General features: G+C 43.5%; 1 pseudogene; it reads left to right on the top strand.

Moving 5' to 3' along the window:
* The first annotated feature begins 1,977 nt into the window (after positions 1 to 1,977).
* LOC141419492 (calreticulin pseudogene) lies at positions 1,978 to 25,991 on the top strand (annotated as a pseudogene).
* The last annotated feature ends 202 nt before the right edge of the window (positions 25,992 to 26,193 follow it).

Here is a 26,193-nt window from a genome sequence, read left to right as displayed (position 1 = left end):
CCTCAGCATCTGTCCTCAATGCTTCCTCCTGTGCTTCTGTGACATGTTCTCAGACCAACTATTCCCAGAGGCTGGGAGCAAGGACCTGGCAGCTCTGAACCTTGCATTCACTTACTTTCACCAAGCAGTGGGAAGTGGCTCTTTCCTTTCTTCTTATTGATATTATCCTGGAAGGCATATGTTCATCCCTACCCAGGTCCTGTCATTGTGACCAGGGTCATGTCAGTGTGGTCAGATGCCACCTCTGGCCCATCACTATGGCCAAGGAGGTAGGATCTGTAAGAAGATGACAATTTTCCTTTAAGCTTATGGTCAAAGGGGCATATCCTAGAAGAAAGTAGTTCTGTATCTAGAAGAAAGGAGGGGTGCTGTAAAAAGGAACAAATAGATAATCCTAAGTCTTGATAAAGACAAAAATACAACCTTTGAGACCACATACTGATCAACATGACTTCTGGGGTCATTTCATATCAATTATTCATATTAAAGCAGGTCTCAATTTAACCAATATATGACAAAATATTTCCACATGAGTAATTTTTCTAGATAACTGAACTTGATCTTTTTAAATGTCAAAACATTCTTTAGGTCATTTCTCTATAGCATCTCTCTAAAATGTGGCAAAAACTATTTTTCCTGCTTTTATAGAAAGAGTGTCCTAAACAAAATTTAATCATTGCAGCAGTCCCCTCTTATCTTTGGTTTTTATTTTTTGCAATTTCAGTTACCTACCATCATCCTTGGTCTGAAAATATTACATAGAAAGTTCCAGATATAAGCAATTCATAAGTTTTAAATTGCATGCAGTTATGAATAGCATGAAGAAATATCATGATGCCTTGCTCTCTCCCACTCAAGACATGAATCATCTTTTGGTTTTTTTTCAATGTATCCACATTGTATACACTACCTCTCTGTAAGATACTTAGTAGCTATCTTGGTTATCAAATTGACTATCATGCTATCACAGTGCTTTTGTTCAAGTAACTGTTATTTTGCTTAATAATGACCCTGAAGCACAAGACTAGTGATGCAAAGGAGGGACCAGGGCATAAAGAAGAATGAAATTATGTCATTTGCAGGAAAATGGATGGAACTGGAGATCGTCATGTCAAGCAAAATAAGCCATTCTTAAGTATCTATTTGTCTGTGAGTCCTCACCCAGCTAACTATTTTAGGTTAGTTCCAATAAATCAAAAACCTGGACTCCCACCAGATGTGGTAGCCATGTGTGTAATCCCAGCACTCGGGAGGCTGAGGCAAGAGGATAGTGAGTTTGAGACCAACATCTCATAGGGCTACATAGTGAGACCCTGTCTCAAAAAAAATGAAAAAAAAAAAAAAAAACCACCTGAATTCCCCTTCAATCAGGAAATAAAAATGCAGGAGACTGGTGGAGGAGGATTAAAATTCGCACTGACCACAGCTTCCCAACACTGAAAAAAACATTAGAGAAAGCTTTTTCCGTAGATAAATCACTATTAAAGACTAACTTCAAAATGAAAACTGTGGGCAATGCTGGATGCTGCAAATGTTTGATTAAAACATTTGCTTAGGGAAGAAACAAGTAACAAAAACCAACATAGAATTGAGAAAAAATATGAATCCAAGCACAGAGGTCCCGCTTTTGCTAGAGATGAAAAATCAGCCCATTTCTCTGCTGCTGAATGAGATTGAAATGATCAGGACCTACCTGTCTCAGATCAGAAGACTCACTTCAAGAAACTCAATCTCCAAAACTACCAAGTCTGGTTCTGTTTCTACCTGGTGAAACAACAGTCTGATTGGTCAATTCTGGGGTAAATAAACTGATTGTGTGGTAAAATTACGTAGGTATTCCAGTTACTTTGTCTACATAGCAAACCTGAAAACCTAATGGCTTAAAACAGCAGCATTCATTTTGCCCACAAATCTGGATTCATAGGCGAGATTCAGCAAAGCTATGTCAGCTGGGATGATTCAAAGGCCAAGCTCCACATGGCCTTAGCAAAGGTAGTTCAAAGGCTGGGGGCTGGAATCAGCCAAGGCTCACTCACCAACTCGCTCACTCACTCACTCACGCACGCACGTCTGGTGATTGGTGCTGGAAAGATTCAGTCGGGGGTGGACAGTAAGGCCTCCTTGGGCAAGTTTCTCCAGCTCTCTGTGGTCTCTCTGTGTGGCCTCTCCAGCAAGGTAGGCTCCAGATAGCCAGACTTCTTCCATGAAGGCTCCAGGATCCCAAGAGAGCAAGAGCCCATCAGAAGCTGGATTGCCTTTTCTGACCCAGGGTCAGTAGTCATTCAGTATCACTTCCTCTACATTGTGTTCTTCAGAAGAAAGTCACCAAAGGCTGGCCCACATTCAGTGGGGAGGAAATAAACCCCATCTTGGTGGCTGTAGCATCCAAGAGTTTAAAATACCACACTTGATGATTCTGTCTGCCTGAGGAGTGGACGACACATACTGCTAAACCAAGCATCTTAATGTAGCCTTACTAGATCTAGCCAGCTACTAACCCTTCCTGGTATCACCCCATATGCCTTGAGTTTCGTTAGTATGCTGACTAGATGCATTATATTTGGATGAATCTGAAACAGAGGATGAGAAGAGGTGAGTGTGCTTAATGAGTAACTCTCCTTTCTCAGGGGCCTGGCAGTGTGGAAGCTCTGCTGAGAGCAAGGTTGCCTCATAGCAGGTTTGGTTTTCATCAGAACAAAATCCCCAGAGCTGAGGCCTAGACGGAAGCTGTTTTGGTGATAACTTTAGAGAACTCAGTCTGAGCAATGAAGGGAGAACACTCCAGTTCACTAGAAGTGCCCCAGAGTCACCAAGAGGTCCCTTCATATTCATCTACATTAATGACAGATGTAACTAAAAATAGCAGCAAATATAATGGATGCTTTAGAGATATAAGTTTCTTTGAGCTTTATAAACTGTATTCACATATATTCTCTCATTTTCTGCTGTTATAGTAGAATTTTTGATTACTCCTCTCCTGAACAGCAGCAGAGGTCACTGTCAAGTTCACCTTTAAGGAGGCATTTGAGACAGTATTGAAAAAGATGACTTCTTGGAAAATCTTGGGTAGCTGCTTACAACAGTGATTTTTATTGATCAGGGTGAACTATCAGGTTTTTTTTTTAGCTTGGAATAATTGTTCCTTTTTCTTCACTCTCATAACACAATGACCATACATTTACTTCACACTTATTATCTTCCATGCCATTTTGGTTAGCTCTTTTTCTATCCTTACATTTTTCCTTATCCTCACCCCATAATTGTGAATTTTTGAATCCTGAGTTCAATATGCAGAACAAAAAAAAAAAAAAGAAAGAACCAAAAATAAAGAAAGAAAGAAAGAAAGGAACATTTTAAGAAAAGAAAAGCAAGGAAGAAACATTTTGAAGAATTTTGTTCCCAAAAGTACCTAGCATGATGCTTTGAATGCATTTGTTTGTTGAGGAATGAATATATGAAAATACATTATAGGGAAATTGCAACATAAAAAATGTGTAACCATGTGAATATCACACTCAGAAACACAAAGGAAGTCTTTCCTCATTAGAGAAAACTAAGAAAAAATAAAAGCACATAATCCTGTTTGTTCATGTATGGTATGAGGAAATATTTCAATTGCACCATCTATCCATTTTGATGAGTATGTGTGTGGCATATTTTAGTGTGCCCTCATCAATATTTGCATCATTATCATCAACAGAGAATAGACTTTTAATATTTTATTGCAATTTTATGACCATCTCATTTGGAAATTGCATAAATATTATGAGAGACTCATTGTTTTAATAAGCTAGATTTATGGGAGACATTTCTAGTATCAAATGAAGAGGCGCTTCATCATACTTTGCTTGTAAATGACTTTTCATATTGCCAAGTAAATTATTATGGTTCTGACACACTGAACCTAGAAAATTTTTTTTAAACAGTCAGGAATGCTTGATTTGTAAGATATGAAGTGAATGGGATGTCTTTATTTTGAATTATCACCAAAATCAAAGATAGGCAATCTATTAACTTTAGGTGGGGAAGAGGACTCCAAGGCCAATGAAGTGAGACTAATTCTTTGCCTCATGGGCTAGAAGATAATTTTCCATGTAAGAAAGCAAATCATGGTCTCCATGAGAGGGACAATATCTCTACTCGCTCCATGAGCAGAAAGTAATGGAGCACTGTCTGCATGGTGTAGCCAAAAGCAGGGAGAGATGGAGGATTTCCATGTGCTTGGATCATGGTGATGGCCATTCTACTTTAGTGCAAGTAGTGCTACACTGCTCCCATAACCGTCTCCTAGAGCCACCTTGACTTCTCTCTGACTTTCCATGCACAGCATCATTCTTAAATACTATGCAAATAGACAGATCCTACCTTCTTAAGGGACAAATGTTTTTGCTCAAGGGTTAAGCACCTGAAAGAGAAAGGAAAAGGACGGAGTCTCACCATCCTTGTGAGATGCTCCCAGAATAGATAGAAAGGGGACAGGGAAGATCATCCTGGATTTGAGCGTTCCCCATGTAACTTGCATTGGCCTATGTTGCCCAAAGGAAGAAACAAGGTTCATTATGGTGATGAATAAAGCGCACACTCCAGACCCTCAAAATTCACTGGAATCTTGAAACCACTTCTTTCCCTCCCTCCAAGATCCCTTGGAGACCTTGCCTGGGCCTCCTGAGCTTCCTTTTTCTCACTACCTTGTTCTGTCTTCTTGTGGCTTGCATGCTGGCACTTTCGAAACCAAGCACCAGTTGCTCTTCCTGCCTGGGGTGCTAATCTTTTTAGCTCTGCTTGTGCTGAATCTTCACCTGAAAGGTGGGGCAAGGGCTCATTTGTGCCCAGAGTATCTTTGTTCAAGGGCATAAGATAGAACCCAGCACCCCCACCCCCTAGGCTCTTCCCAAAGCTCTAAAGGGAAATATCCACCATCTCAGTCAATCCATCCATTTGTCACAAGCCCTTTTCTTTAGGAACCTAGATCAAGTCCTTTGCGCAGTTTCATCACAATGCAAGGGACACTGCTTAGTGTAGACAGACAATGACATCTCCCCACAATGTCCAGTTTCTTAGACTGGGATGGCTCTCTCTCCGCAGTATGAACTCTTGACCCAGCCATTTCTGCTTAGGACATTAAAAGATGTTTGGTGGTCTCCAATTTGGGGGTCTCTTTATCCTGGGGCAGGGGAGGATGGTAGATCTCAACAGTCACAAGCACAAAGTTCAGTTTGATTATGTGACTTCATCATATGGAGTGATTCCATCTAGTTTGATCTGGTCTGTTGGACCTAGTGCAGGAGCACTGTCCAAAACAATGGCCTGCTATAAATTTCATTTAATACATAGAACACGTGCTATATTAGTCAGAGTTCTCCAGAGAAACAGAACCAATAGCATACATGTATATATACTTATTATAGAAATTGTGGAGGCCAAGAAGTCCATCTGTCATCTGCAAGGTGGAGAACCAGGAAATACAGTGGTATAATTCATTGCGAGTCCAAAGGCCTGATAATCAGGGTAGCTGCTGGTATAACTCCCAGTCCAAAAGCCTAAGAACTGAGGTCATGGGAGTGGGCACTGAACCTGAAGCCTGAAAGCCTGAAAACCAGGAACTCCAATGTCCAAGCGCAAGAGAAGATAGATGTCTCAGTTCAAGAAGAAAGTAAGACAATTCCCCTTCCTCTACCTTTTTGTTCTGTTGGAACCCTCAGTAGATCAGATAATGCTCATTCTCGTGGTGAGGGAAAAACTTTACTCAGCCTACTAATTCAAATGCTACTCTCTTCCAGAGACATCCTCACAGACTCACCCCCAAATAATGTCTTACCAATTATCTGGACATCCCTTAACCCAGTCAAAGTTAACCATCACAGATGCCTTAGAGTTTAATTCCCTCATAACGCCCCAGTGGGAAAGTCTGGTGTATATATTAAGGTTTTCTTTTTAATAGTAGACAATACCTTCTCACCTTTCTAAATGTGATAGGTATAGCTAAGTTGATACACAAACCCAGGTGACCTTATTGAGATTACATAGGTCACACTATTTTTGACATGCAAATTCCAAGAAGAACTCCTTGCTGTTAGACATCTTTGCTGCTTCCAAATACTTAAGGTTTTTCCATGTCTTTTCATAGCTTGATAGTTCATTTCTTTCTAGGGCTAAATAATATTCTGTTATATAACACTATTTATTCATTCACCTACTGAAGGACATCTTGGTTACTTCCATGTTTTGGCCATAATAAATAAAGCTGCTATAAACATCTTTGTACAGGCTTTTGTATGGGCTTAAGTTTTCAGCTCCTTTGGATAATATCATAGAGTGCAATTGCCATATCATATGGCAGAAATGTGTTTAGTTTTGTTAAAAGGTGCCAAACTGTCTTTGAAAGTAGCTGTATCATTTCACATGGAGAGCACTGTGATTTCTGGAAAATTCTTTATTCACCATTTCCCCTTGACAGTATTTGCTTGTATTCCCAGTACAGTATTTGCTGTCAGTGGCTCTGACCACTGCACATCTAGAGTGAAGAGATAGCTGAAGGCAGCTGACTCTTTGGGGATCCTCTCTTCAAGAATGTTTGCTCTGAGGACCAGTTGCAAGCCATTTGTACACCTTTGCTGGAAGCCAAAAGCAACTAAAAACAAAAGGTTCTCATTTCTAGAATTTTCCACATTAAATTGAAGACAAAAAGTTAAAATATCTTAGAATTTTATGATTTTTCTATACAGAAAAACATTACTTTTACCAAGACAGATTTTAAGAGCTTAAGTATCTAAATATTTTCATTAAGAAATACCTTCAGATCTAAAAGCCAAGAGTCAAGATTCTGCATTTTGAATATGTTTATTTGATTTTTCTAAAATGCCAATGTTTTAAAATTCAAATTCAGAAGTGTTGATTTCTGATATTTGGAGATATATATATATGTATGTATATATAATTAAAGACACTTGCATTGGATGCCTATGCAAGATTCTAAAATGTTTCTTAATACCTTGCCAAGCAAATAACACACGCCTCATAGTAAATTCAGAAATCTGTTGTTCTCTTTTGGGTGAATGCTTCAGTCAAAACAGATTGCTTTTTTTGAGCATTCTAGAGTTTGGTTGCCATCACTTTCTTAGTTCTTCAGCCTTGATACCCTCCCGCAATGTCACACATATATTGAAGAGGAAAAACAATTCTTCCATGCTCCCAGTTTCTTATTTTTCCGTGTTAATTTTGTTGCCTTCTTCCCAGAAAGATGTGATACAATTTAATTGTCCCAACTTTCAGGTGTCAGAGGCAAACAAAGAATTTCCCTCACTTGGTGGGGTGAGCTCTAAAGAGATACCCAGTTCGGAGAGTGGTTTTTCAAGTCTACATTCAAGTTGTTTGGGCTATAAGTTTATGAATAACAAAAGTAACTCTGTGGTTTTCTTCTATAGCAATCTTCCACTGCCCAAATTAGTCAAGGCCAGCTGTCAATTTTACACTGAAGCCACAATTAATATCTATTATGGTTTGGATCTTAAATGTCCCCTCAAATCTCATGTGTTGAAGGCTTGATCTCTAGCTAGAGGCTCTACTGAGAGGTGGTAGAACCTTTAAGAGGTGGGACCCAGTTGGAGGAAATAGGTCATTGGGTTGTACCCTTGAAGGGGATTTTGGGACCCTATCTGCCCCACACCTCCTTCTCTATCTTCTTTCTAGCCACCATAGTGTGAACAGCTTTTCTCTCCCACATGCTTCTGCCACGACGTACTGCTTTGCCACAGGCTTACAGCAACTAGACCAAGCAACCACAGACCTATGAAGACATGAGTCAAAATAAACATTTCCTTCTTTTAAGTCGTTTATCTCAGGTATTTTGTCGTAGCAATGGAAAGTTATTACAAAATCTCAAGTCCAAGATGGTTAAAGCAAAGCAGAAACTAAGAGTATTTCTGAAGCCATGTGGCAGAAACTTAGACCAAAGAAAGCCACTTAAGAAAATAAGAAAGAGGATATAAAAATCAGGGGAGCAAACCATAATGAAATCCAAACACATTATTTTGGTCAATGAGGTAGAAACAACTAAATTTGAGGGAACATTAAATTTGCCACCTGGGTCTACACAGAACAACTGCCCAAAAGTCAACAAATTTTGCAGTCTTACTTTTCCTATATTCACATGAAATGGGGTCCTCACCAAGTATTTCAGCAGAAAATCCCCTCGGTTCCGACTATGATGAGGAAGGACTGCTAACTGCCTGTTGTTCCCATCATGCCTGCCTCTCTGAATTCCTTCAGCTTAGCAATTACAATGCTGCAAAGCAACGTGACTTAGTGGAAAAGATAATGATATGAGAGTCAGGAAACTCGTTCCAGCCCTCTCTGTGCTAGAGCCCATGGAGTAACTGCAAACATGTCTCAGCAACTTTATGGGCCTCGACTTCCTCTTTAGAAAAATAAGGGTCTTAGTCTAGATGATTCTATAATTATTCTTCTCTCTTCCATATAGACATCATTCTGAATTTAAATCTCAGGGTCAATGAAAGAAATGAGATTCTGAGTTATTCAGAACAACTCTGTTGAGAATGGAGCCGTTAATGGGTAAGAGAGGAGGACAGATTTCTGCATTCAGTCTAAAGCACAAGGATTCACCTGGTGATGAGTTAAAATGCATCCTAGGCATGGGTCCAATAGAGCTCTAATGAGCCTGATACACCACCTACTTGTAGGATAATCAATCTGTTGTGTTCGAGCTCTAAATTGGGGTCTGAAGCTAGTGAAGCCCTCTCTAATCTATCCTAATGGTGTTAAAAATCAGGGACATGAGATACCTTGAGCTTCTGGTGGCCATAGCTGTTAGCTAGGCCTTTGGAAGTAGACAAGGTTCTCATGAACTAGGTGTACCCTCCTGATCCTAGTAATTTATCTCCCTGACATCATCCTTATCATAAGCAGTAGGGAAAATGGACTGGGCCATTTAGTAATGGAAGCTCTCATTCACCAAGAGTTTCTCTTAGCCAAGTACCATGCTAAGTGCTTCATTTTCACAGTCTTCTCAAGTCAGTCCTGTTCTTATCCCCATAATACAGATGAGAAAACTGAGTGCAGCAGAGGTTAAGTAACATACTAAGATCATGGTAAGTGACTAAGTTGAGATTCCAATCCTGGCAGCCTGATACCAGAGTCCACACTATAAAAAATAAAAACAAACAAAAACTTATTTTAACTTAATTTCAGAATTCAAATTGCAAGAATAGTATTGGAAATTCCAGATAGCCTGTGCTTAGATTCTCCAAATGTTTGTATTTTACCATAATTTGTTCTGTCCTTCTCTTCATGTGTATAGATATATTATATACATATATAATATATACCATTTGACAGTAGATTGCAGACAAGAAGTTTCTTTTTTTCTCTTGGTGGTAGTGGGGATTGAACTCTAGTGCTTTTCACTCTAGTTATTTTTCAGATAGGGTCTCACACTTTTGCCCAGGGCCAGCCTTGGACCATCATCCTCCTACCTATGCCTCCTGTGTAGCTAGGATTACAGGCATGCACCACCATGCTGAGATGGGCACTCTTGTTAACTTTTTGCCCAGACTGGCCTCAAGTCACAATTCTCCCAATCTCTGCCTCCCCAGCAGCTGGGACCACAGACACCAGCCACCCTACCCAGCCTGACATGAATTTCTTCACCTCTGAACATCTTAATGTGTGTTTCTAAAAACAAGGACATTCTCTTACATAAGCATGATACAACTGTCACTGAACTGTCAATTAACATAGAAACTACTATTATCAAGTCTTGAGATCTTATTTAAATTCTGTCAGTTTTTCTACTTATGTCCAGGATAAAATCCATGATCACAAATTGCATTTAATTGTCACAGTACTTGAGCCTTGTTTTAACTTTGAATAGTTCCTTAATCTTTCTTTGTTTTTCATGATCCTGACGTGGTGGAGGAGTACAGGTCAGTTGCTTTATAGAATAGCCCTCTGTTTTGTTCATTTGATGTTCCCCCTTGTTTCGATTCAGGTTATCCTTTTTTTTTTTCAAGACTCCCACAAAAGTCATGCTGCATCCTTCTCTTTGCAGAACATCAAGGAGGCACCCAGTGTCGGTTTATCCCATGACTGGCAATATTACATTTGATCACTTGGTTAAAGTGGCATGTGCCAGTCGATGGACCCCTTTGCAATGAATCTCATGCAGACAGAGCCCACACTCTTAACTGCTATGTTATAGAACTACCCCTAGCCAATGACTACTGTACTGGCCACTCCTCAGAGAACTTACAATACTGTTGGAAAGAGTGTATATGATATGTCACTTTAACATCCATCCACAAATTGTTCTATTGAAAGGAATAGGAGGTCTCAGCGGGCCCCAACCCCCTTGTTGGAGAAACCAGTACCAAACATCCCATGTAGATAAGATAAGCAATGCGGCAGGGCTCAGTTAGGGCATATAGAATGTGGGGAATGTGAGCGGGGGGTACATGCAAGATGTGAAGTACGTGCAAGATGTGAGGTACGCACAAGATGTGCTCTGCCTGCTTGCCCAATGTTGATAACGAAAATATGCATGCCACCGCGGTCTATATAAGATTTCCCCTAAAGAGGCTCAGGGTCGTTTTTTTCTAACCGGTCCTGCGTGTCCGTGTGGGAGCTCGACCCTGGCTAGCCAGCCCAGTAAACTCTGCTTTGTTGATTGCATTCACGCCTGGCTCTCTGTCTCTCGGGGGAATAGGATTCCGGGTCCTAACATTTGGAGGTCCCACCGAGATTTCATTTTCTTGAGAGACAGAACCTGCCTGCGAGAAAGCAGGGGCGATCCCAAGTCCTAGGCGTTGGGAGGGGATCCCAGACCCTCATTTGGAGGAACTTGAGTGTTCCATTTGGGCCACGGCAGGGATTCGGCCAATCCCCAGGGAGATTCATTCTGGGAATCTCGCAAGGAGGACCACAGGGTCCTATTGGGAGAGGCTTTCCTCTCATTTGGGCTCGAGCATTTTAGGAACCCTGGCGCCAGGTGAAGAACTAATTGAGCTAGTCGACCGACCACCCGTCAAGTGGACGCCTTTCAGCCTGATATCCCAGTTGGACGGTGAGGAGGTTGAATGGGGTGCGCACCAGTGTGAGAGAAGGACCGGTCCGAGCGAGTGCTGGAGAGTGTTGTGTGTGTGTGGAATTATTGTTGCCTTTACCCTTTTTGTTCTATCTCTCTTGGTGTTTGAGTCTCCTTCCACAATGGGACAGGGACAAACAACCCCAAAGTCTCTGATCCTTTCTCACTTTCCAGAAGTTAAAGAAAGGGCCTTAAATGCGGGTCTGGTCATCAAGAAAGGTAAGTTCGACACCTTTTGTTCTGCAGAGTGGCCCACCTTTGGAGTCGGGTGGCCCATTCAAGGTTCCCTCTCCCTAGACCTGATCACTAAGGTTAAAGCAGTCATTTTTCAGCCAGACAATCGAGGCCATCCAGACCAAGTTCCTTACATTTTGGTTTGGGAGGATCTGGTGAGGAACCCTCCCCCTTGGTTAACAGTTTTTCTGACCCACCCCTCCAGTTCGGCCCCCGGGGCTAAAACCCCAGTCACGCCCGCCTTGGTCATAAAGGAGGAGGAAAAACTTCCTCTTCCCACCTTGACCGGTCCTCAAATTAGGGCATCTCCTTCACCATCTCCGGTCTTACCAGAGAGTTCCCCCCTTTACCCATCCCTCGCAGGGGCAGAGGAAGATCGGCCGCCTCCATACGTGACTCCCCCTGGCCAAGCCAGTGCCCCGGAGGAGGAAATTTCCTCATCCTCCTCAACAGGACTGGCAGCAGGAGGAGGAATGGGTCGAAGACTTCGCCCCCGAGGGATCCGGGAAAGGGAGGGGGAAGACGGGCCCCCCTCATCAACACAGGGGGAGGAAACTGTCCCTACACTTCCAGTCCGGATGGTGGGCCAAGGGGGACCGGGAGGAGGGCAACAGTTTCAGTACTGGCCCTTCTCCTCCAGTGATCTATATAACTGGAGGACGCAGAACCCGCCCTTTTCTGAAGACCCCAAGTGTCTCATAGATCTCCTGGAGTCCATCATGCATACACACCGTCCCACTTGGGATGACTGTCATCAGCTGCTCAATACTCTTTTTACGACGGAGGAACGAGAGCGCATCCTCAACGAAGCGAGGAAGAACGTCTTGGGGGATAATGGGAGACCCACAACTCTCCAACCGGCCATAGACGAGGCTTTTCCCCTACGCCGCCCTAATTGGGATTTCGGGACCGCAGAAGGTAGGGAGCGTCTTCGGATCTACCGCCAGACTCTTATGGCCGGTCTCCGAGCGGCCACCAGAAGGCCCACCAATTTTGCAAAAGTGAAAGCAGTCGTTCAAAGGGAAAACGAAAGCCCGGCCGGTTTCTTAGAGCGCCTCTATGAGGCATACCGTCAGTACACCCCTATTGACCCTGAGGCGGACCTCCACCGGTCTGCTGTGGTACTCTCATTCATTAATCAGGCAGCTCCAGACATTAGGAGAAAACTCAATAAACAGGAAAACTTAGGGGAGATGACTATAAGGGAAATGCTGCAGGTAGCGGAAAAGGTCTTTACCGCTAGGGAAACTCCAGAAGAAAGGGAGGAAAGACAGAGAAAGGAAGACAGGGAGGCCCAGGAGAAATTGAGAAAGGAGGACCGGGAGTTCCAGGCTAAGGAAAACCGAAAGCAACAGAGAGAAATGGCTCGTATTTTCCTAGCGGGTGTCCGGGACCAACCCAGGGGAGGGGGCCACGCCAGGACCCCGGATAAGGAACACTGTTTTTACTGTAAGGAAACGGGGCATTGGAAGAGAGAATGTCCTAAGTTAAAGGGAAGAAGAGGGTTTGGAAGGAGACCGGGGGAAAACAGGGAAAGGGAACGAGCAGTAGAGCAGGCCAGAGTCCTCCTAGCCGGAGAAGAGGACTGAAGGAGACGGGGCTCGGACCCCCTCCCCGAGTCCTGGGTAACAATGCATGTGGAGGGGAAGCCGATGGGGTTCATGGTGGATACCGGCGCCCAATATTCGGTTTTAAACAAGGCACATGGACCTTTGAACAAGGCACGAACAAGTGTTGTTCAGGGGGCCACCGGTACGCAGTTATGTACATGGACTACCAAAAGAAAGGTGAACTTAGGAAAACACCAGGTCACACACTCCTTCCTGGTCGTCCCTGAGAGCCCCGCTCCCCTGCTCGGACGGGACCTACTCACCAAAATAGGGGACCATATCCATTTTGAACCAGATGGAATAATTGTGACTGATCGAGAAGGGAGCCCGATTCATGTCTTGTCCCTATCATTGGCTGACGAGCATCGTCTGTTTGAGAGTCAACAGGAACCAGGAGGGGACATGACTCATTGGGTAAAAAGATTTCCCACGGCCTGGGCGGAGACTGCGGGAACCGGCCTCGCCAAACACCTCCCGCCCGTAGTTATACAATTGAAGGCTTCCGCTCTCCCCATTCGGGTGAAACAGTATCCTATGCCTGAGGAGGCCCGAAGAGGCATAGCCCCTCATATCCACAGGCTAATAAAGGAAGGAGTACTGCGACCTTGTCAGTCTGCCTGGAATACTCCTCTGCTCCCCGTCCGAAAGCCGGGAAGCGGGGACTATAGGCCTGTGCAAGACCTACGAAAGGTAAACGAGCGGACGGAGGACATTCATCCCACCGTTCCGAATCCCTATACCTTGCTCAGCCACCTACCCCCCTTGCAAGTATGGTATACAACCCTTGATTTGAAAGATGCTTTCTTCAGCATTCCATTGTCAGAAATTAGTCAGCCGCTATTTGCTTTCGAATGGCAAGAAGATGGGGGCCAATCCGGACAGCTCACTTGGACCAGACTGCCGCAAGGATTTAAAAACTCTCCCACCCTGTTTAATGAGGCCCTGAGCCAGGACCTGGAACCTTTTCGTCGGAGCCACCCACGAGTCACTCTATTACAGTATGTTGATGACTTACTGTTAGCGGCAGAAACCCGAGAGGAGTGCATCAAGGCTACTGAACACCTGCTAACGGAATTAGGTGAGCTGGGGTATCGGGCAAGTGCCAAGAAAACTCACATCTGTAAAAGGTCAGTGACATATTTGGGTTATCGGATTGCAGATGGGGCAAGATGGCTGACTGATGCCATGAAACAGACTATTCTGGCTATCCCATCCCCGACATCCACTAGGAGGGTGAGAGAATTCCTGGGCTCCGCGGGGTTCTGTAGACTCTGGATTCCAGGATTTGCGGAAATAGCCAGACCCCTATATGAGGCCACCAAAGAAGCTCCAGATTGGAGTTGGGGAGAGAGAGAACAACAGGCCTTTGATCAGCTAAAAGACGCTCTTTTGCAGGCCCCTGCCTTAGCCTTGCCAGATCCTACAAGACCATTCACTCTGTTTGTAGATGAGAAAAAGGGGGTAGCCAAAGGAGTCTTGACCCAACAGCTAGGTCCCTGGAAGAGACCAGTGGCATACTTTTCCAAGAAATTAGACGCGGTAGCGGCAGGATGGCCCCCCTGCCTCCGCATCATAGCGGCCATTGCCGAGCTGGTGAGAGAAGCCGATAAACTAACCTTCGGACAGGCCCTCTGGGTAACGGCCCCTCACCCGGTGGAGGGAATCCTTAAACAACCCCCTGGGAAATGGATGACGAATGCCAGGCTCACCCACTACCAGGGGCTCTTGTTGGATTCCCCTCGGATCACATTCACAGATCCCGTAATCCTGAACCCTGCCACCTTGTTGCCTAACCCGGAACTGCAGACACCTGTCCATAACTGCAAAGAATTCCTCTCCGAAGTTACACAGGTACGGGCTGACCTAAAGGATACCCCCCTGTCCGGCTGCAAATTAAACTGGTACACGGATGGAAGCAGTTTTTTCCAAGATGGAGCCCGAAGGGCAGGGGCAGCTGTAGTCGACCAAGAAGGAAATACGGTATGGAGCAGCGCCCTCCCACCCGGAACATCAGCCCAAAAAGCGGAATTAATTGCCTTGGCAGAGGCCCTGGAGAGGGCAAAAGGAAAGCGAGTCAATATCTACACCGATAGCCGCTATGCTTTCGGTACCATCCATGTCCACGGGGCCATCTATCGCGAAAGAGGATTCCGCACAGCAGAAGGAAAACATCTAAAGAACCTAGCCGAAGTCCAGCGTCTATTAATGGCAGTGGAAAAACCGAAGGCAGTGGCAGTGATGTATGTCCCAGGCCACCAGTCTGCCAAGACGCCGGAAGCTGTCGGTAACAACAGAGCAGATCAAGAAGCAAAGAGAGTAGCAATGGTGAGTCCTCCCATGGAGACAGGGCAACCTTCCACGGTTGCGGCGATAGACGTGCCGGTCCCAGAGCTCCCTCCGCTACCCCCCCGACCAGAATACTCCACAGAGGATTTCACTTGGATGAGAGCCCACTCCCCCTTTAGAGAAGGGGAAGACGGATGGAAAAGCGACTTGGAAGGCAAGTTAATTCTGCCTGAAAAACTCGGACGATTCCTGTTGGCTAACTTACATAAGTCCACCCATTTGGGGCGGAGAAAATTACTAGACTTGTTGACATCTGCGCAGCTCCGATTTCCGAACCAGACCATAGCAGTCCGCCAAATTGTGGAAGATTGTGCCAGCTGCACAATCATGAAACCAGGACGAAGGGAGGGGCACCATACAGGTACTCGGGAACGGGGGAGGGCTCCGGGAAGAAGTTGGGAAGTGGATTTTACTGAGGTAAAACCGGGAAAGTTTGGGTACAAATATTTGCTGGTATTCATAGATACCTTTTCAGGCTGGGTGGAGGCTTTTCCTACAAAGAAGGAGACGAGTCAGGTAGTGGCAAAGGCTTTGCTAGAGGAAATCATACCCAGATATGGGGTGCCCGAGGCAATTGGGTCAGATAACGGTCCGGCTTTTGTTAGTAAAGTCCTGCAGGGACTAGCCCAGACTATGGGGGCCAATTGGAAGCTACATTGTGAATATAACCCCCAGAGCTCAGGGCAAGTAGAAAGGATGAATAGGACACTAAAGGAGACTTTAGCCAAATTGGCCCTGGAGACTGGCGGTGATTGGGTGACGCTCCTTCCCTTGGCCATCTTCCGAGTCCGGAACTCCCCCTATGTCCATGGGCTAACTCCCTTTGAGATCCTGTATGGGGCTCCACCCCCCATCATTCAGAGGACCTTAAGCCCAGAACTAGGTGATCTGGCCCCAAATTACCTGACCATGTTGCAGGCTTTAGCTAAAGTGCAACAACGGATTTGGCCCTTAATTCAAGCATACCACGCTGTTAAGAGGGACCCGGCTCCGGAACATGGCATAGTCCCGGGTGACATGGTATGGGTTAAAAGGCATCAGTCCAAAACCCTAGAGCCTAGATGGAAAGGACCTTATGTTGTACTGTTTACTACCCCTACCGCCCTCAAGGCCGACGGGATTGCAGCATGGGTACACCATTCCCATGTAAGACGGGCTCACCCTCCGGAGAAAAAACAGGAAAATTGGTCCGCACGGAAGCATCCAACAAACCCACTCAAGCTCCGGCTGATACGGGATGCTCCGAAAAACGAGAACACTCCAGATGCTCCGCAGCCCTCCTAGAATGGGATTATCACCTGGGTCCACTACACCCACATCAGACCGGCAGATCCGGTAGCTATGAAGAAAGGCTTCCTGCCAACAAGAAGGGTGTCCCACCACAAGGAAAATTTTTTCAAACTCAAACTTCATACTGGACCTCGGTAACTTTATTCCTTTTTCTAACCCTGTCCACCACTTGCTGGGGGCATACAAATCCACATCAACCTTTTAACCTGACCTGGATGATTGTAGATGTGTCCACAGGAGACATTCTTAACCAGACCTCCAAGGTGACCCCTCCCAGCACCTGGTTCCCAGAATTATACTTTGACTTAAGGGCCTTATTCACTGGCAGGGGACAATGGGATTTGCACCAAAGTTACTTCTATGTCTGCCCCGCTCCCCAACCCAACCACAGAAAAAAATGTGGAGGAATCGCAGACTATTATTGTAAGTCATGGGGTTGTGAGAGCTCAGGGGATATATGGTGGCCACCCCCCGAACAGGGGGACCTTATTCAATTAAGTAGAGTCTCTCAATCTGGCATTACATACCACCAACCTAGACCTATAAATAAGGGATGCCCAACTCCCCCCAATTGTAATCCCATTATGATAAATTTCACTGATTTAGGAAAAAAGGCAACGAATTGGGAATTGGGTAAATCCTGGGGAGTCAGACTCTACAAAACAAATCATCCAGGAGCCCTTTTTACTTTGCGGCGTGTGCGACAACCAGTCTCTACTCTAACAATAGGCCCTAATAAGGTACTTAGGCCACCCTATGTAAAGCCACCTCCCCGACCTCCCACAGCTCATCACCTTCCCTCAACCATAGCCCGGGCTAATGTTACAACTCCAAGACCATCAGAAACCAGCCCTCCCCTGGTGAGGCCCAGTCTCATGACCGGATCTAAAGACCCCCTCTGGGAGCTAGTGGGTGCTGCCTTCCTGACGTTAAACCACACCAACCCTAACATGACTAACTCCTGTTGGTTATGTTATGATGTGAGGCCCCCATTCTATGAGGCAATAGGGCTAAACACCACTCACGATACCTCATCTGAGGAAAACCCTACTCAATGTTCCTGGGGAGACCGTAAGAGAGGTCTGACCATACAGCAGGTAAGCGGCCAAGGAACCTGCTTAGGAAAAGTGCCAAAGAACAGACGGGACTTATGTACTGTTATTAACGCCAGTTCTACCTGGGAAAATGCTATTAAATGGGTAATTCCAAAGGACAATGGGTGGTGGCTATGCTCGCGGTCTGGACTCACCCCGTGCCTATCAACTAAGGTGTTTAACAGCTCTAAAGAATTCTGTGTTATAGTGACTGTGCTGCCCCGCATCCTCTATCATTCGGAAGAGAGTCTATATTCATACTGGAATACAAAAATGGTTGAAAAAAGGAAAAAGAGAGAACCTATTTCCACAGTAACTATTGCTACCCTACTCAGCCTAGGGTTAGCGGGAGCAGGAACCGGCATAGCTTCTTTGGCCACCCAGCAGAAAGGGATGTCTTCGCTGCGTGCAGCCATAGACGAAGATATAGAGAGAATAGAAACCTCCATTAGCCACCTAGAAAAATCCCTCACTTCCCTGTCTGAGGTAGTACTTCAAAACCGACGAGGTCTGGACTTGTTGTTCCTCCAAAAGGGGGGACTATGTGTTGCTCTAGGGGAAGAATGTTGTTTTTACACTGACCATACCGGAGTTGTTCGTGACTCCATGTCTAAACTTCGAAAGAGCCTGGAACAAAGAAAACGAGAAAGAGAGGCCGGGGAAAGCTGGTTCGAGTCTTGGTTTAACCAGTCCCCATGGTTGGCTACCCTTTTATCTGCATTGGCAGGGCCAATAATAATCATCCTATTACTTGTTACCATAGGACCCTGGATTCTAAACCGACTTATGACTTTTGTCAAAAGTCGAATTAATACTATCCAACTTCTGGTCCTCCGCCAACAATATCAGGCTCTTCATCCCCTTGAGAATGATTCCTCAATTTAGTCCGTAAGAAAAGGGGGGAATGAAAGGAATAGGAGGTCTCAGCGGGCCCCAACCCCCTTGTTGGAGAAACCAGTACCAAACATCCCATGTAGATAAGATAAGCAATGCGGCAGGGCTCAGTTAGGGCATATAGAATGTGGGGAATGTGAGCGGGGGGTACGTGCAAGATGTGAAGTACGTGCAAGATGTGAGGTACGCGCAAGATGTGCTCTGCCTGCTTGCCCAATGTTGATAACGAAAATATGCATGCCACCGCGGTCTATATAAGATTTCCCCTAAAGAGGCTCAGGGTCGTTTTTTTCTAACCGGTCCTGCGTGTCCGTGTGGGAGCTCGACCCTGGCTAGCCAGCCCAATAAACTCTGCTTTGTTGATTGCATTCACGCCTGGCTCTCTGTCTCTCGGGGGAATAGGATTCCGGGTCCTAACACTATGAGTTCAAAGACAATTGATTTCAGGGAGAGAAGTGAGTTTTGAGGTCACTAAGAGGAGGAGGAGTGGGGAGGTGCTCTTGCTGGGGAATTAGAAAGATAGGTTTAGCCTCTGGGTACTGCAGGGCTGGGAGGAGCCATAACTAGGAGGTAGAAAGGGTCAGAAAGTCTGGGGACTTTCTGTAGAAGTATAGGAATGAGGCAAGGACAAGACCTCGTTGTTTCATAGAAGAAGACGTTGGCATCCATTCTGGGGAGCTGCTGGCAGGGTAGAGATGGTGGCCAAAAGAAAGCCAGAAGTAAGAATTCAAGGCCTCTTGGGAATCACAGGGTATAGCCAGATGCAGGCATAAAGTGGCCAAAGCCAGAGCAACTCAGAAGAATCTGGCTAATTAACTCCCCAGCTCTTGTGCTCTCATTTCATCAGGTGTCAACAGCACCGAGTGGCCCTGCCATACATGTACTGGAGAAAGTGTTCCTGCTATTTCCAGTGCCAAGGTCAAGGGCATTTGGCAAGAGCAGCAGTTCTCTGTAGATGAATAATGTGAGCTAAGGTAGGAGCGATACATGGAGATTGATTGGGAGAAGTTGGGGTGCTCCGTTCAGGAATTATTTACAGGGTCTTGGCATAGGGACTTTATCCTGTGTGTATATTGTGTAACAAAGTAATACAGTGAGAGTTTGGATTCTAGCTCTCATTTCACCAACCACTCCTAAACTCAAATTAGAATCTTTTCAAAACACCATTTTCGCCTGCTTCTGTAGTAAGAATAGGAACTGGCACTTCTCTGAAGTACCCTTTGCCTCTAATCTGGTTCAGAATGAGAGCTCATTAAACGGAGACCTCATTATATTCTCCTTTAATCTGCAGCACAATCATAACACAGTGATTACCTTGAATTATTACTGCACATACTTCCACCCACTTACTATTATATGTCTCTGTACTTTAATTATGTTTCAATGAATATAACACAATACCCTTCAATACCTAAATAATATTCACTTTAAATATAACTATAATTCTCTGTGTGAGTGCTTGCACTGTAAATAATAAAAATTAGTACTGCTCTGGTGGCTGAAACAAACTAATCTATATCAGAAAGGTATCAGTTGGCATTTTAATAGAATTTTAAGACATTGAAATTTCTTATCAACTTAGTTTTTCAAAACCACATTTTTAGAGGGTGATTTTTGTAGCCTTAACAACAACAAAATCTTTGAAAGGAAAAAGCAGTTCTCTAGAGGCTTTTGTTGCCTACTAACCACTTCACCAGGGATTTTTCTCTAGTAAGGGATTGATTTAAAAAACAAAAACAACACTGCACTGAGATTTATATGGTTATTTATTTATTTATTTTTAGCCTAGCATTGCTTGCGAAGAAACTCCTCAGAGTTTGATGGCTTAAAGAGAAATCTCAGAAGCAGGCAACTGGTACAAAGGCATTCTACCTGGTCTGCCCACCTGCACATGCGCTCTTATTGCCCGGGAAAAAGACTGGCATTAATGCTCATCTTGTTTCTTATGCAGTCTCAGGAAGCCATAGACTGCCTCATTTCTGCCAGAATATGTGTTAGAGTAGACTGTCTCTGGTGAATTTTTTGCATTCTGTTGCAAAAAATACTAGTATAGCTGCAACACATGTATTGGCTTTGGTTGGTATTTATTTCAAACATATGGCCAATAATAACTTGGACTGAAAAGTAAGCACTTGTGATAAATTAATTCATGACCTCATGCCATGAGACAATGATCCCAAAGAACTAGTCTCTGATTTGATTTATTTATTTATTATAGTCCTGGAGATGAACCCAGGGACTCGCAGGCATGCTAGGCAAGTGCAGTACCACTGAGCCACAACCCAGCCCTTAGTCTCTGCTTTTAAAAACAGTATATTAGAGGCCTCAGGATAGGTTTATTAAGAGGAGAGAAGAATAAAAGAGAAAGCCATTTTGATCATCTTTAACAAGGAGTAAACAGAATAGGTTTTATAAACTTCCAAACTAGGTAAAGTCTCCAAGCTCAACCTTGGTCTCCTATTGTGAACTATTCAAGACTCATTGTCCAAAAAGAATGCCCTGCCATTATCACTGCTGGAAAGTATCAATGTTATTAAAATAACAATTCTTTCTGAATTATCCATGGGATAAGTCAAGCTATTATGTAAATTGGTTACTAAAGTTACCTCAAAAGAAAGGAAATAAACCGGACAAAAAGAATGCCAAATAGGGCCAGTATGTAGGAAGTAAAGAGATTAAGAGGTTTTTTAAAACCTTTGTACTAAACCACAAGTTGTTGCTCTGTTCCAGAAGTCATTGCTTTGTTCCCTCTTGGGTGCATTTGGCGTGATAATGACTAACTCAATTCAATCAAACAATCTAAAATTCAACACATGTTATATTTTTAAAGAAAGAAGGTAAAAGTAGCATACCATGTTCTGTACATGGTTCTCTTTCCATGTTAACCTATCAGCTACAGTTTCTTTTCAATGGAAATTCCTCAACTGAGCTACCAGTTAATCAAGGTAATTGGGCCTATGATACTATTTTACCTTTGATACAATTCATTGCCTTGACTTTTGCCTAAAGGAGAAAATATTTTAAAACCAGAAATCATGGACCAACATAAATATCAAAGGCAAGGATTACTGCTTCCAGCATGCTGGCTTGAAAAACTCTGTACACCCTTCCACAGAAAAACTGGTGAAACTTAGTTTTTTAAAGGAACCATTCAACATCTCTGAAATGGCTCCATAAGGGCGTATACAGCAAATGAAGAACCATTTATTCAAGAAAATCTTCTAAAACTTGGTAAAGACAGAGTCTGTGGTAATTGGACCAAGATCTGCTCCCCTCCCCCATCCCAGCTCAGACTGCTGTACCACCTACACAGAGCTCCCACTCTCCACACCCACCCAACTCCAACCCCCAGTGAGAGAGCTAGCTTCCTGGGAGGGGCATTTCTCATCCTGTCTCCAGCTACCTGCTGCTGAAGCAAAGTTCCTGACAAGTGTAGACAAAAGGCCAGGGCTCCCTTCTTCCACCAGACCCTCTTTGTGGGATGGAGGGTCTACCTTGGGTGCAATACCACTGAGAATACTGGGGCCTTAATCCCCCTTACGCTGAGAAGAAAACTGAGAAGATGTGAGGCTACTGCCTCCCATACCATCTACTCAGCTTCTAAAATGGGAGAAGCACATGCATTGTTCCCATCCACAGTTCCAGAGTCATAGCTCAGGGCTCAGGGCATGGTTCAGTGGTAGGTGCCTGCCTAGTAAGTGCAAAGTCCTAAATTCAAACCCAAGTACCATAAAATAAAACAAAACAAATCCAGTACCAGAGCCAGGGCTCAGAAATTTTGTCCCAGCATGGGAGGGGAGTAGGCTGTAAAACAGAGAACTCTGAATCTCTTCCCATGGCAACTGATTTCATTTGTAGAGTTGAAATTTGTTACCAATTTATTTGTTTTCAAAACCACATTTTAAGAGGGTGATCTTTGTAGCCTTAACAGCAACAAGTTCATTTGTAAGAACACTCTCAAAAATAGTGGAGATTGCTGCAAAAAGCAATCAGGAAGGATTGGTAGGTTTGTTGGGGAATGTAGACAAAAACTATAGGCTGAACAGTTTCCTAGGGAAAACCAGGGAACAGATTAGCTTGGGGAGACCCCTCCTAGGGTCGGAATAAATTCAAACACTGACCTCAAGAACTATCTCTAATTTGATTGGATCAGTCTGTGTAGCAATTTATGCCTCAAGATATTGTTGAAAACAATAAAGCAATTGGCTGGCAATCAGAGAACTTTTATTGCTGAATGTGGTCAGGGAAAGAGGCAATAAAAGAGAGGCCAATCAAAACCACTGCCATCTCAGGGTGACTAAGAGCATACCCAAGGCTGTGCCACTGAGGAACAACATCTGAGACTTTGCATGGGAAAGTAGACTTCACTAAAATAATACAGCTAATTAAAATAAAAAATAAAAAAGTAACAATCTAGCTAGTCACAGGGGAAAAACAAAACAAAACCAAGATCAAGCACATAATAATAACAAGCAAAAGACCAACTCAAACTGGAGTTAGGGAACCATCTTCAAAGTGCTCAAAGAAAAATACTGTCAACTAGGAATTCTATATCCAGCAGAGCTAATTTGCAAAAATAAAGGTAAAATAAAGACATTCTCAAATAAACAAAAACTGAGAGAATCTGTTGCACTCAGACCCACCTTATAAGAAATAGTGAAGAAAATTATTCAGGTGGAAAGCAAGTAACCCCCAGATAGTAATCCAAATCCACAAAGAAGAAAGAAAGAACTTGGTGAAAGTAATTATGTAATTATAAAAGAGAGTATGGATGAGTATTTCTTCCCCTAACTGATTTTAAAAGCAATTGAATACAACAATATTACAGAATTATATTGTTAGCCTATAATATATAGAAAGGTAATACATATGCCAACAAGAGCACAAAGGATATATGTGATAATGAAACTGAATTAAAGTAATAAAATGGCTTTAATCTAATTAATCTAATTCTAACTTTCCTCAAAATCTAAGAAATGGCAAATAAAATGATTAATATTATAAACACTATACATTTGTACTCCTTGCCCTTCTTCTTTTAGTTTCTTTAAAATATATAAAATTATGTAAAGTAGTATTGTAACAGCAGCCGCTCCTTTAAGAGCTGTCCTTGGCAAAGTTATTTTTGCTTTCTCTCCCTTTGCCCTTCTGCAAAGTCCCCTGTGCTTTTTGAAAGGATTATGTTTCCTCTCTTTTGCCCAGCATTCTGAATTCTAGAGAAGCTACATACACCTAACTGATTAAGCTGTAAACTGCTAAATAATCTTTCTTTAGACTTACAAAACTCAGAACATCTGGTGACCTTCAGCTAACATGGGGACATGTAATGTCCCTCTTTGTTCTTTAATCCTGTGCATCAACTAACACAAAGCATGTACATTGCCATGAGGTTTAACTTGTACAAGAATAATATGTCTGTCTAAAAAGTACTATAGGAACTAGGCCCAGGAGGGAAAGGTCTATTGTGATGTTCTGGCCAGAAAAGAAGAAAACAGGACACATGCCCTGGATATTAAGACAGACATGGCCTTCCTGCCTTATTCCTCCTTTCCTTTCCTATAAAAACCCTTTCTGCTTCTGAGTCTCCCAAGATGGAGCTTTGAGTTCAGTTGCTCTCTCCATCTTCCAAGGTACCTGCCCTTAAATAAACCTAGCAGCTCTTGGCTCCTGACTACTGGCTTTTGAAGTTAAGCAGCCTGGACCTTAGTCTGATAACAACTTTTATAATAATCTATTTTAGGGGTTGTAATATATATGTAATATGCATAAAGGTAATAGTACAAAAAAGGGTAATAGAGAATATTACATTTTGTGGGGAGGGTTTAAGACAGAGACTTATAGCCCAGACTGGCCTGAAACTCACTAGCTATCCCAGGCTGGACTTGAACTTGCAATCCTCCTGCCTCTGCCTCCCAAGTACTGAGATTACAAATATGCACCATCATGCCTGACCAGGAGTAACATTTCTATAGCTTTCTGAAATTAAATTAATGTAAATCTATAAATCTCAAGTGGATTCTGATACATTAAGATGGAAATGGTAAATCCTAGAGCAAATACTAAGGAGCTTGCAAAATATATATATTGGAAAAATTATTAACAGAATTAAAATTTTATATAAGATAGTCACTGAAGTCCAAAACAAAAGCAATGAAAGAGTAAAAAAGACATGAGACATATAGAAAACAAAAATTACAATGACAGGCAGATCCATTTATAACAATGATAACATTGAATGTGAATGGATAAAATAATCCAATCAAAAGATGAAGATTTTCAGACTGAATTTAAAAAAGAACAAAATCCAACTATCTACAGAACATTTAAAGATACGAATTGAGATTTGTGCTGCAGGTCTGCTGCTAGAGGATCTTTCAAAGCCCTGAAGTGCTGCTGTCCCATCACCACCATGCCAAAGAGCCTCAGCCTGGCTACAGCTGAACCCACTGTCTTTGTTAAGGAGCAGTTTCCAGGGGGAGACAGGTGAATCCATCATTGGATTGAATCCAAGTACAAGGCAGATTTGAGCCACTTTTACTCCTTCTTGGCCAGAGCCTTTCAGCAGCAAGTGCCAGATGCTGGTGGTATAGTTCACTGTGAAGTACCAGAAGAGCATCAACTGTAGGGGCAGCTGTTTCCAAACTTTGGACAACATGGAAATGCACACAGACTCAGAATACATTATGTTTGCTCCCAACATCTGTGGCCCCAGTGCCAAGAAAATTCATGTCTTCTTCAGCTTCAAGATCAAGAAGTTGCTAATCAACAAGGATATCTTGTGCAAAGATGATGAATTTGCACACTTGTACATGTTAACTTTGTAGCCAGACAACACCTACAAGGTGAAGAGCGACAACAGCTGAATAAAGTTGACCTCCTTGGAAGACAATTGGGACTTTCTGCCATCCATGAAGAAAAAAGATGCTGCCAAACCAGAAGACTGGGATGAGTGGGCCAAGATTGATGACCCCCACAGACTCCTAGCCTGAGGACCCTGATGCTAAGTAGACAGAATATCAGGATGGAAAGATGGATGAAGAGTGGGAAGTACCCATGATTCAGAACTCCAAGTACAAGGTCAAATAGAAGCCATGACAAGTGACAACCCTGGTAACAAGGACACACAGATCTACCTAGAAACGGATCACTCCACATACTCCAACATCTGACTTTGCTATGCTGGGCCTAGATCTTTGGCAGGTCAAGTCGGGCACTATCTTTGACAACTGTAGAGGAATTTGACAATAAGACATGGGACATCACAAAGACTGCAGAAATGCAAATGAAGGACAAGCAGATGAGGAGCAGAGATTTCAGGAGGAGGTGGACAAGAAAAGCAAGAAGGAGGAGGAAGCAGAGGACAAGGAGAATGAAGAGGGCAACAAGGAAGTAGACGCCACTGACAAGGTGAAGAATGGGCAGTAAGGGCCACTTAGCCTGCCTCCAGAGCTAAACTAAGACTGAGGCCTGAGTGCCCCCTCCAGAGATGGCCGTGTCAAAAAATATCTTTTATGAGACTCAAGAAATTTCATCTTCCAAGAGTCTTCAGATTTGGGGAGGATTTTGGTCCCCCAACACACACTTTTATTATTATTATTATTTTTTTTTTTGGTGGCACAGGGGTTTG

This window comes from Castor canadensis, chromosome X, assembly GCF_047511655.1.
Source record: "Castor canadensis chromosome X, mCasCan1.hap1v2, whole genome shotgun sequence".
Lineage (NCBI taxonomy): Eukaryota > Metazoa > Chordata > Mammalia > Rodentia > Castoridae > Castor > Castor canadensis.
This window is presented reverse-complemented; position numbering and strand designations above follow the sequence as displayed.